Genomic DNA, 12,066 nt, shown 5'->3' with positions numbered 1-12,066 from the left:
TGAACGAACGTCTCTCCACTTGCTCAGTTCTGAGAGATAAGTGTGTGTGAAAGCCGTCCTTCACCTAGCTTGTTGGGAACACAAAGTTTCTTTTCAGTTGCAAACTCCATTCCAAACATATATATGGGGAGGTACTAGCTCCAACTCGGTTTTACAGTGAAAACTGCAGGAACTTCAAACCGGCACTAGGAAACAGACTGAGAAAGCAGAGAAAAAGTGTCTCCTGCAACCCGTTCCCTTGGTGCTAGATGAACGAAGGTCACTCCACTTGCTCAGTTCTGAGAGATAAGTGTGTGTGAAAGCCGTCCTTCAGCTAGCTTGTTGGGAACACAAAGTTTCTTTTCAGATGCAAACTCCATTCCATACATATATATGGGGAGGTACAAGCTCCAACCCGGTTTTACAGTGAAAACTGCAGGAACTTCAAACCGGCACTAGGAAACAGACTGAGAAAGCAGAGAAAAAGTGTCTCCTGCAACCCGTTCCCTTGGTGCTAGATGAAGGAACGTCTCTCCAGTTGCTCAGTTCTGAGAGATAAGTGTGTGTGAAAGCCGTCCTTCAGCTAGCTTGTTGGGAACACAAAGTTTCTTTTCAGATGCAAACTCCATTCCATACATATATATGGGGAGGTACTAGCTCCAACTCGGTTTTACAGTGAAAACTGCAGGAACTTCATACCGGCACTAGGAAACAGACTTAGAAAGCAGAGAAAAAGTGTCTCCTGCCACCCGTTCCCTTGGTGCTTGATGAACGAACGTCTCTCCACTTGCTCAGTTCTGAGAGATAAGTGTGTGTGAAAGCCGTCCTTCACCTAGCTTGTTGGGAACACAAAGTTTCTTTTCAGTTGCAAACTCCATTCCAAACATATATATGGGGAGGTACTAGCTCCAACTCGGTTTTACAGTGAAAACTGCAGGAACTTCAAACCGGCACTAGGAAACAGACTGAGAAAGCAGAGAAAAAGTGTCTCCTGCAACCCGTTCCCTTGGTGCTAGATGAACGAAAGTCTCTCCACTTGCTCAGTTCTGAGAGATAAGTGTGTGTGAAAGCCGTCCTTCACCTAGCTTGTTGGGAACACAAAGTTTCTTTTCAGTTGCAAACTCCATTCCATACATATTTATGGGGAGGTACTACCTCCAATTCGGTTTTACAGTGAAAACTGCAGGAACTTCAAAACGGCACTAGGAAACAGACTGAGAGAGCAGAGAAAAATTGTCTCCTGCAACCCGTTCCCTTGGTGCTAGATGAACGAACGTCTCTCAACTGGCTCAGTTCTGAGAGATAAGTGTGAGTGAAAGCCGTCCTTCACCTATCTTGTTGGGAACACAAAGTTTCTTTTCAGTTGCAAACTCCATTCCATACATATATATGGGGAGGTACAAGCTCCAACTCTGTTTTACAGTGAAAACTGCAGGAACTTCAAACCGGCACTAGGAAACAGACTGAGAAAGCAGAGAAAAAGTGTCTCCTGCAACCCGTTCCCCCAGTGCTAGATGAACGAACGTCTCTCCACTTGCTCAGTTCTGAGAGATAATTGTGTGTGAAAGCCGTCCTTCACCTAGCTTGTTGGGAACACAAAGTTTCTTTTCAGTAGCAAACTCCATTCCATATATATTTATGGGGAGGTACTAGCTCCAAATCGGTTTTACATTGAAAACTGCAGTAACTTCAACCCGGCACTAGGAAACAGACTGAGAAAGCAGAGAAAAACTGTCTCCTGCAACCCGTTCCCTTGGTGCTAGATGAACGAACGTCTCTCCACTTGCTCATTTCCGAGAGATTATTGTGTGTGAAAGCCGTCCTTCAAATAGCTTGTTGGGAACACAAAGTTTCTTTTCAGTTGCAAACTCCATTCCATACATATATATGGGGAGGTACTAGCTCCAACTCGGTTTGACAGAGAAAACTGCAGGAACTTCAAACCGGCACTAGGAAACAGACTGAGAAAGCAGAGAAAAAGTGTCTCCTGCAACCCGTTCCCTTGGTGCTAGATGAACGAACGTCTCTCCACTTGCTCAGTTCTGACAGATAAGTGTGTGTGAAAGCCGTCCTTCAGCTAGCTTGTTGGGAACACAAAGTTTCTTTTCAGATGCAAACTCCATTCCAAACATATATATGGGGAGGTACAAGCTCCAACCCGGTTTTACAGTGAAAACTGCAAGAACTTCAAACCGGCACTAGGAAACAGACTGAGAAAGCAGAGAAAAATTGTCTCCTGCAACCCGTTCCCTTGGTGCTAGATGAACGAACGTCTCTCCACTTGCTCAGTTCTGAGAGATAAGTGTGTGTGAAAGCCGTCCTTCAGCTAGCTTGTTGGGAACACAAAGTTTCTTTTCAGTTGCAAATTCCATTCCATACATATATATGGGGAGGTACTAGCTCCAACTCGGTTTGACAGTGAAAACTGCAGGAACTTCAAACCGGCACTAGGAAACAGACTGAGAAAGCAGAGAAAAAGTGTCTCCTGCAACCTGTTCCCTTGGTGCTAGATGAACGAACGTCTCTCCACTTGCTCAGTTCTGAGAGACAAGTGTGTGTGAAAGCCGTCCTTCACCTAGCTTGTTGGGAACACAAAGTTTCTTTTCAGTTGCAAACTCCATTCCATACATATATATGGGGAGGTACAAGCTCCAACTCTGTTTTACAGTGAAAACTGCAGGAACTTCAAACCGGCACTAGGAAACAGACTGAGAAAGCAGAGAAAAGTGTCTCCTGCAACCCGTTCCCCCAGTGCTAGATGAACGAACGTCTCTCCACTTGCTCAGTTCTGAGAGATAATTGTGTGTGAAAGCCGTCCTTCACCTAGCTTGTTGGGAACACAAAGTTTCTTTTCAGTTGCAAACTCCATTCCATACATATATATGGGGAAGTACAAGCTCCAACACTGTTTTACAGTGAAAACTGCAGGAACTTCAAACCGGCCCTAGGAAACAGACTGAGAAAGCAGAGAAAAACTGTCTCCTGCAACCCGTTCCCTTGGTGCTAGATGAACGAACGTCTCTCCACTTGCTCATTTCTGAGAGATTAGTGTGTGTGAAAGCCGTCCTTCAAATAGCTTGTTGGGAACACAAAGTTTCTTTTCAGTTGCAAACTCCATTCCATACATATATATGGGGAGGTACTAGCTCCAACTCGGTTTGACAGAGAAAACTGCAGGAACTTCAAACCGGCACTAGGAAACAGACTGAGAAAGCAGAGAAAAAGTGTCTCCTGCAACCCGTTCCCTTGGTGCTAGATGAACGAACGTCTCTCCACTTGCTCAGTTCTGAGAGATAAGTGTGTGTGAAAGCCGTCCTTCACCTAGCTTGTTCTGAACACAAAGTTTCTTTTCAGTTGGAAACTCCATTCCATACATATATATGGGGAGGTACAAGCTCCAACTCGGTTTTACAGTGAAAACTGCAGGAACTTCAAACCGGCACTAGGAAACAGACTGAGAAAGCAGAGAAAAACTGTCTCCTGCAACCCGTTCCCTTGGTGCTAGATGAACGAACGTCTCTCCACTTGCTCATTTCTGAGAGATTAGTTTGTGTGAAAGCCGTCCTTCAAATAGCTTGTTGGGAACACAAAGTTTCTTTTCAGTTGCAAACTCCATTCCATACATATATATGGGGAGGTACAAGCTCCAACTCGGTTTGACAGAGAAAACTGCAGGAACTTCAAACCGGCACTAGGAAACAGACTGAGAAAGCAGAGAAAAAGTGTCTCCTGCAACCCGTTCCCTTGGTGCTAGATGAACGAACGTCTCTCCACTTGCTCAGTTCTGAGAGATAATTGTGTGTGAAAGCCGTCCTTCACCTAGCTTGTTGGGAACACAAAGTTTCTTTTCAGTTGGAAACTCCATTCAATACATATATATGGGGAGGTACAAGCTCCAACTCGGTTTTACAGTGAAAACTGCAGGAACTTCAAACCGGCACTAGGAAACAGACTGAGAAAGCAGAGAAAAAGTGTCTCCTGCAACCCGTTCCCTTGGTGCTAGATGAACGAACGTCTCTCCACTTGCTCATTTCTGAGAGATTAGTGTGTGTGAAAGCCGTCCTTCAAATAGCTTGTTGGGAACACAAAGTTTCTTTTCAGTTGCAAACTCCATTCCATACATATATATGGGGAGGTACTAGCTCCAACTCGGTTTGACAGAGAAAACTGCAGGAACTTCAAACCGGCACTAGGAAACAGACTGAGAAAGCCGAGAAAAAGTGTCTCCTGCAACCCGTTCCCTTGGTGCTAGATGAACGAACGTCTCTCCACTTGCTCATTTCTGAGAGATTAGTGTGTGTGAAAGCCGTCCTTCAAATAGCTTGTTGGGAACACAAAGTTTCTTTTCAGTTGCAAACTCTATTCCATACATATATATGGGGAGGTACTAGCTCCAACTCGGTTTGACAGAGAAAACTGCAGGAACTTCAAACCGGCACTAGGAAACAGACTGAGAAAGCAGAGAAAAAGTGTCTCCTGCAACCTGTTCCCTTGGTGCTAGATGAACGAACGTCTCTCCACTTGCTCAGTTCTGAGAGACAAGTGTGTGTGAAAGCCGTCCTTCACCTAGCTTGTTGGGAACACAAAGTTTCTTTTCAGTTGCAAACTCCATTCCATACATATATATGGGGAGGTACAAGCTCCAACTCGGTTTTACAGTGAAAACTGCAGGAACTTCAAACCGGCACTAGGAAACAGACTGAGAAAGCAGAGAAAAAGTGTCTCCTGCAACCCGTTCCCCCAGTTCTAGATGAACGAACGTCTCTCCACTTGCTCAGTTCTGAGAGATAATTGTGTGTGAAAGCCGTCCTTCACCTAGCTTGTTGGGAACACAAAGTTTCTTTTCAGTTGCAAAATCCATTGCATACATATATATGGGGAGGTACAAGCTCCAACTCTGTTTTACAGTGAAAACTGCAGGAACTTCAAACCGGCACTAGGAAACAGACTGAGAAAGCAGAGAAAAACTGTCTCCTGCAACCCGTTCCCTTGGTGCTAGATGAACGAACGTCTCTCCACTTGCTCATTTCTGAGAGATTAGTGTGTGTGAAAGCCGTCCTTCAAATAGCTTGTTGGGAACACAAAGTTTCTTTTCAGTTGCAAACTCCATTCCATACATATATATGGGGAGGTACTAGCTCCAACTCGGTTTGACAGAGAAAACTGCAGGAACTTCAAACCGGCACTAGGAAACAGACTGAGAAAGCAGAGAAAAAGTGTCTCCTGCAACCCGTTCCCTTGGTGCTAGATGAACGAACGTCTCTCCACTTGCTCAGTTCTGAGAGATAAGTGTGTGTGAAAGCCGTCCTTCAGCTAGCTTGTTGGGAACACAAAGTTTCTTTTCAGTTGCAAATTCCATTCCATACATATATATGGGGAGGTACTAGCTCCAACTCGGTTTGACAGTGAAAACTGCAGGAACTTCAAACCGGCACTAGGAAACAGACTGAGAAAGCAGAGAAAAAGTGTCTCCTGCAACCTGTTCCCTTGGTGCTAGATGAACGAACGTCTCTCCACTTGCTCAGTTCTGAGAGACAAGTGTGTGTGAAAGCCGTCCTTCAACTAGCTTGTTGTAAACACAAAGTTTCTTTTCAGTTGCAAACTCCATTCCATACATATATATGGGGAGGTACAAGCTCCAACTCTGTTTTACAGTGAAAACTGCAGGAACTTCAAACCGGCACTAGGAAACAGACTGAGAAAGCAGAGAAAAAGTGTCTCCTGCAACCCGTTCCCCCAGTGCTAGATGAACGAACGTCTCTCCACTTGCTCAGTTCTGAGAGATAATTGTGTGTGAAAGCCGTCCTTCACCTAGCTTGTTGGGAACACAAAGTTTCTTTTCAGTTGGAAACTCCATTCCATACATATATATGGGGAGGTACAAGCTCCAACTCGGTTTTACAGTGAAAACTGCAGGAACTTCAAACCGGCACTAGGAAACAGACTGAGAAAGCAGAGAAAAACTGTCTCCTGCAACCCGTTCCCTTGGTGCTAGATGAACGAACGTCTCTCCACTTGCTCATTTCTGAGAGATTAGTTTGTGTGAAAGCCGTCCTTCAAATAGCTTGTTGGGAACACAAAGTTTCTTTTCAGTTGCAAACTCCATTCCATACATATATATGGGGAGGTACTAGCTCCAACTCGGTTTGACAGAGAAAACTGCAGGAACTTCAAACCGGCACTAGGAAACAGACTGAGAAAGCAGAGAAAAAGTGTCTCCTGCAACCCGTTCCCTTGGTGCTAGATGAACGAACGTCTCTCCACTTGCTCAGTTCTGAGAGATAATTGTGTGTGAAATCCGTCCTTCACCTAGCTTGTTGGGAACACAAAGTTTCTTTTCAGTTGGAAACTCCATTCCATACATATATATGGGGAGGTACAAGCTCCAACTCGGTTTTACAGTGAAAACTGCAGGAACTTCAAACCGGCACTAGGAAACAGACTGAGAAAGCAGAGAAAAACTGTCTCCTGCAACCCGTTCCCTTGGTGCTAGATGAACGAACGTCTCTCCACTTGCTCATTTATGAGAGATTAGTGTGTGTGAAAGCCGTCCTTCAAATAGCTTGTTGGGAACACAAAGTTTCTTTTCAGTTGCAAACTCCATTCCATACATATATATGGGGAGGTACTAGCTCCAACTCGGTTTGACAGAGAAAACTGCAGGAACTTCAAACCGGCACTAGGAAACAGACTGAGAAAGCAGAGAAAAAGTGTCTCCTGCAACCCGTTCCCTTGGTGCTAGATGAACGAACGTCTCTCCACTTGCTCAGTTCTGAGAGATAAGTGTGTGTGAAAGCCGTCCTTCAGCTAGCTTGTTGGGAACACAAGGTTTCTTTTCAGTTGCAAATTCCATTCCATACATATATATGGGGAGGTACTAGCTCCAACTCGGTTTGACAGTGAAAACTGCAGGAACTTCAAACCGGCACTAGGAAACAGACTGAGAAAGCAGAGAAAAAGTGTCTCCTGCAACCTGTTCCCTTGGTGCTAGATGAACGAACGTCTCTCCACTTGCTCAGTTCTGAGAGACAAGTGTGTGTGAAAGCCGTCCTTCACGTAGCTTGTTGGGAACACAAAGTTTCTTTTCAGTTGCAAACTCCATTCCATACATATATATGGGGAGGTACAAGCTCCAACTCTGTTTTACAGTGAAAACTGCAGGAACTTCAAACCGGCACTAGGAAACAGACTGAGAAAGCAGAGAAAAAGTGTCTCCTGCAACCCGTTCCCCCAGTGCTAGATGAACGAACGTCTCTCCACTTGCTCAGTTCTGAGAGATAATTGTGTGTGAAAGCCGTCCTTCACCTAGCTTGTTGGGAACACAAAGTTTCTTTTCAGTTGCAAACTCCATTCCATACATATATATGGGGAGGTACAAGCTCCAACTCTGTTTTACAGTGAAAACTGCAGGAACTTCAAACCGGCACTAGGAAACAGACTGAGAAAGCAGAGAAAAACTGTCTCCTGCAACCCGTTCCCTTGGTGCTAGATGAACGAACGTCTCTCCACTTGCTCAGTTCTGAGAGATAAGTGTGTGTGAAAGCCGTCCTTCAGCTAGCTTGTTGGGAACACAAAGTTTCTTTTCAGTTGCAAATTCCATTCCATACATATATATGGGGAGGTACTAGCTCCAACTCGGTTTGACAGTGAAAACTGCAGGAACTTCAAACCGGCACTAGGAAACAGACTGAGAAAGCAGAGAAAAAGTGTCTCCTGCAACCCGTTCCCCCAGTGCTAGATGAACGAACGTCTCTCCACTTGCTCAGTTCTGAGAGATAATTGTGTGTGAAAGCCGTCCTTCACCTAGCTTGTTGGGAACACAAAGTTTCTTTTCAGTTGGAAACTCCATTCCATACATATATATGGGGAGGTACAAGCTCCAACTCGGTTTTACAGTGAAAACTGCAGGAACTTCAAACCGGCACTAGGAAACAGACTGAGAAAGCAGAGAAAAACTGTCTCCTGCAACCCGTTCCCTTGGTGCTAGATGAACGAACGTCTCTCCACTTGCTCATTTCTGAGAGATTAGTGTGTGTGAAAGCCGTCCTTCAAATAGCTTGTTGGGAACACAAAGTTTCTTTTCAGTTGCAAACTCCATTCCATAAATATATATGGGGAGGAACTAGCTCCAACTCGGTTTGACAGAGAAAACTGCAGGAACTTCAAACCGGCACTAGGAAACAGACTGAGAAAGCAGAGAAAAAGTGTCTCCTGCAACCCGTTCCATTGGTGCTAGATGAACGAACGTCTCTCCACTTGCTCAGTTCTGAGAGAGAAGTGTGTGTGAAAGCCGTCCTTCAGCTAGCTTGTTGGGAACACAAGGTTTCTTTTCAGTTGCAAATTCCATTCCATACATATATATGGGGAGGTACTAGCTCCAACTCGGTTTGACAGTGAAAACTGCAGGAACTTCAAACCGGCACTAGGAAACAGACTGAGAAAGCAGAGAAAAAGTGTCTCCTGCAACCTGTTCCCTTGGTGCTAGATGAACGAACGTCTCTCCACTTGCTCAGTTCTGAGAGACAAGTGTGTGTGAAAGCCGTCCTTCACGTAGCTTGTTGGGAACACAAAGTTTCTTTTCAGTTGCAAACTCCATTCCATACATATATATGGGGAGGTACAAGCTCCAACTCTGTTTTACAGTGAAAACTGCAGGAACTTCAAACCGGCACTAGGAAACAGACTGAGAAAGCAGAGAAAAAGTGTCTCCTGCAACCCGTTCCCCCAGTGCTAGATGAACGAACGTCTCTCCACTTGCTCAGTTCTGAGAAATAATTGTGTGTGAAAGCCGTCCTTCACCTAGCTTGTTGGGAACACAAAGTTTCTTTTCAGTTGCAAACTCCATTCCATACATATATATGGGGAGGTACAAGCTCCAACTCTGTTTTACAGTGAAAACTGCAGGAACTTCAAACCGGCACTAGGAAACAGACTGAGAAAGCAGAGAAAAACTGTCTCCTGCAACCCGTTCCCTTGGTGCTAGATGAACGAACGTCTCTCCACTTGCTCAGTTCTGAGAGAGAAGTGTGTGTGAAAGCCGTCCTTCAGCTAGCTTGTTGGGAACACAAAGTTTCTTTTCAGTTGCAAATTCCATTCCATACATATATATGGGGAGGTACTAGCTCCAACTCGGTTTGACAGTGAAAACTGCAGGAACTTCAAACCGGCACTAGGAAACAGACTGAGAAAGCAGAGAAAAAGTGTCTCCTGCAACCTGTTCCCTTGGTGCTAGATGAACGAACGTCTCTCCACTTGCTCAGTTCTGAGAGACAAGTGTGTGTGAAAGCCGTCCTTCAACTAGCTTGTTGGGAACACAAAGTTTCTTTTCAGTTGCAAACTCCATTCCATACATATATATGGGGAGGTACAAGCTCCAACTCTGTTTTACAGTGAAAACTGCAGGAACTTCAAACCGGCACTAGGAAACAGACTGAGAAAGCAGAGAAAAAGTGTCTCCTGCAACCCGTTCCCCCAGTGCTAGATGAACGAACGTCTCTCCACTTGCTCAGTTCTGAGAGATAATTGTGTGTGAAAGCCGTCCTTCACCTAGCTTGTTGGGAACACAAAGTTTCTTTTCAGTTGGAAACTCCATTCCATACATATATATGGGGAGGTACAAGCTCCAACTCGGTTTTACAGTGAAAACTGCAGGAACTTCAAACCGGCACTAGGAAACAGACTGAGAAAGCAGAGAAAAACTGTCTCCTGCAACCCGTTCCCTTGGTGCTAGATGAACGAACGTCTCTCCACTTGCTCATTTCTGAGAGTTTAGTTTGTGTGAAAGCCGTCCTTCAAATAGCTTGTTGGGAACACAAAGATTCTTTTCAGTTGCAAACTCCATTCCATACATATATATGGGGAGGTACTAGCTCCAACTCGGTTTGACAGAGAAAACTGCAGGAACTTCAAACCGGCACTAGGAAACAGACTGAGAAAGCAGAGAAAAAGTGTCTCCTGCAACCCGTTCCCCCGGTGCTAGATGAACGAACGTCTCTCCACTTGCTCAGTTCTGAGAGATAATTGTGTGTGAAAGCCGTCCTTCACCTAGCTTGTTGGGAACACAAAGTTTCTTTTCAGTTGGAAACTCCATTCCATACATATATATGGGGAGGTACAAGCTCCAACTCGGTTTTACAGTGAAAACTGCAGGAACTTCAAACCGGCACTAGGAAACAGACTGAGAAAGCAGAGAAAAACTGTCTCCTGCAACCCGTTCCCTTGGTGCTAGATGAACGAACGTCTCTCCACTTGCTCATTTCTGAGAGATTAGTGTGTGTGAAAGCCGTCCTTCAAATAGCTTGTTGGGAACACAAAGTTTCTTTTCAGTTGCAAACTCCATTCCATACATATATATGGGGAGGTACTAGCTCCAACTCGGTTTGACAGAGAAAACTGCAGGAACTTCAAACCGGCACTAGGAATCAGACTGAGAAAGCAGAGAAAAAGTGTCTCCTGCAACCCGTTCCCTTGGTGCTAGATGAACGAACGTCTCTCCACTTGCTCAGTTCTGAGAGATGAGTGTGTGAAAGCCGTCCTTCACCTAGCTTGTTCTGAACACAAAGTTTCTTTTCAGATGCAAACTCCATTCCATACATATATATGGGTAGGTACAAGCTCCAACACAGTTTTACAGTGAAAACTGCAGGAACTTCAAACCGGCACTAGGAAACAGACTGAGAAAGCAGAGAAAAAGTGTCTCCTGCAACCCGTTCCCTTGGTGCTAGATGAACGAACGTCTCTCCACTTGCTCATTTCTGAGAGATTAGTGTGTGTGAAAGCCGTCCTTCAAATAGCTTGTTGGGAACACAAAGTTTCTTTTCAGTTGCAAACTCTATTCCATACATATATAAGGGGAGGTACTAGCTCCAACTCGGTTTGACAGAGAAAACTGCAGGAACTTCAAACCGGCACTAGGAAACAGACTGAGAAAGCAGAGAAAAACTGTCTCCTGCAACCCGTTCCCTTGGTGCTAGATGAACGAACGTCTATCCACTTGCTCATTTCTGAGAGATTAGTGTGTGTGAAAGCCGTCCTTCAAATAGCTTGTTGGGAACACAAAGTTTCTTTTCAGTTGCAAACTCCATTCCATACATATATATGGGGAGGTACTAGCTCCAACTCGGTTTGACAGAGAAAACTGCAGGAACTTCAAACCGGCACTAGGAAACAGACTGAGAAAGCAGAGAAAAAGTGTCTCCTGCAACCCGTTCCCTTGGTGCTAGATGAACGAACGTCTCTCCACTTGCTCATTTCTGAGAGATTAGTGTGTGTGAAAGCCGTCCTTCAAATAGCTTGTTGGGAACACAAAGTTTCTTTTCAGTTGCAAACTCTATTCCATACATATATATGGGGAGGTACTAGCTCCAACTCGGTTTGACAGAGAAAACTGCAGGAACTTCAAACCGGCACTAGGAAACAGACTGAGAAAGCAGAGAAAAACTGTCTCCTGCAACCCGTTCCCTTGGTGCTAGATGAACGAACGTCTCTCCACTTGCTCATTTCTGAGAGATTAGTGTGTGTGAAAGCCGTCCTTCAAATAGCTTGTTGGGAACACAAAGTTTCTTTTCAGTTGCAAACTCCATTCCATACATATATATGGGGAGGTACTAGCTCCAACTCGGTTTGACAGAGAAAACTGCAGGAACTTCAAACCGGCACTAGGAAACAGACTGAGAAAGCAGAGAAAAAGTGTCTCCTGCAACCCGTTCCCTTGGTGCTAGATGAACGAACGTCTCTCCACTTGCTCAGTTCTGAGAGATAAGTGTGTGTGAAAGCCGTCCTTCAGCTAGCTTGTTGGGAACACAAGGTTTCTTTTCAGTTGCAAATTCCATTCCATACATATATATGGGGAGGTACTAGCTCCAACTCGGTTTGACAGTGAAAACTGCAGGAACTTCAAACCGGCACTAGGAAACAGACTGAGAAAGCAGAGAAAAAGTGTCTCCTGCAACCTGTTCCCTTGGTGCTAGATGAACGAACGTCTCTCCACTTGCTCAGTTCTGAGAGACAAGTGTGTGTGAAAGCCGTCCTTCACCTAGCTTGTTGGGAACACAAAGTTTCTTTTCAGTTGCAAACTCCATTCCATAC

This window comes from Camelus bactrianus, chromosome 7 (assembly GCF_048773025.1).
Source record: "Camelus bactrianus isolate YW-2024 breed Bactrian camel chromosome 7, ASM4877302v1, whole genome shotgun sequence".
In the NCBI taxonomy this organism is placed as follows: Eukaryota; Metazoa; Chordata; class Mammalia; order Artiodactyla; family Camelidae; genus Camelus; species Camelus bactrianus.
This window is presented reverse-complemented; position numbering follows the sequence as displayed.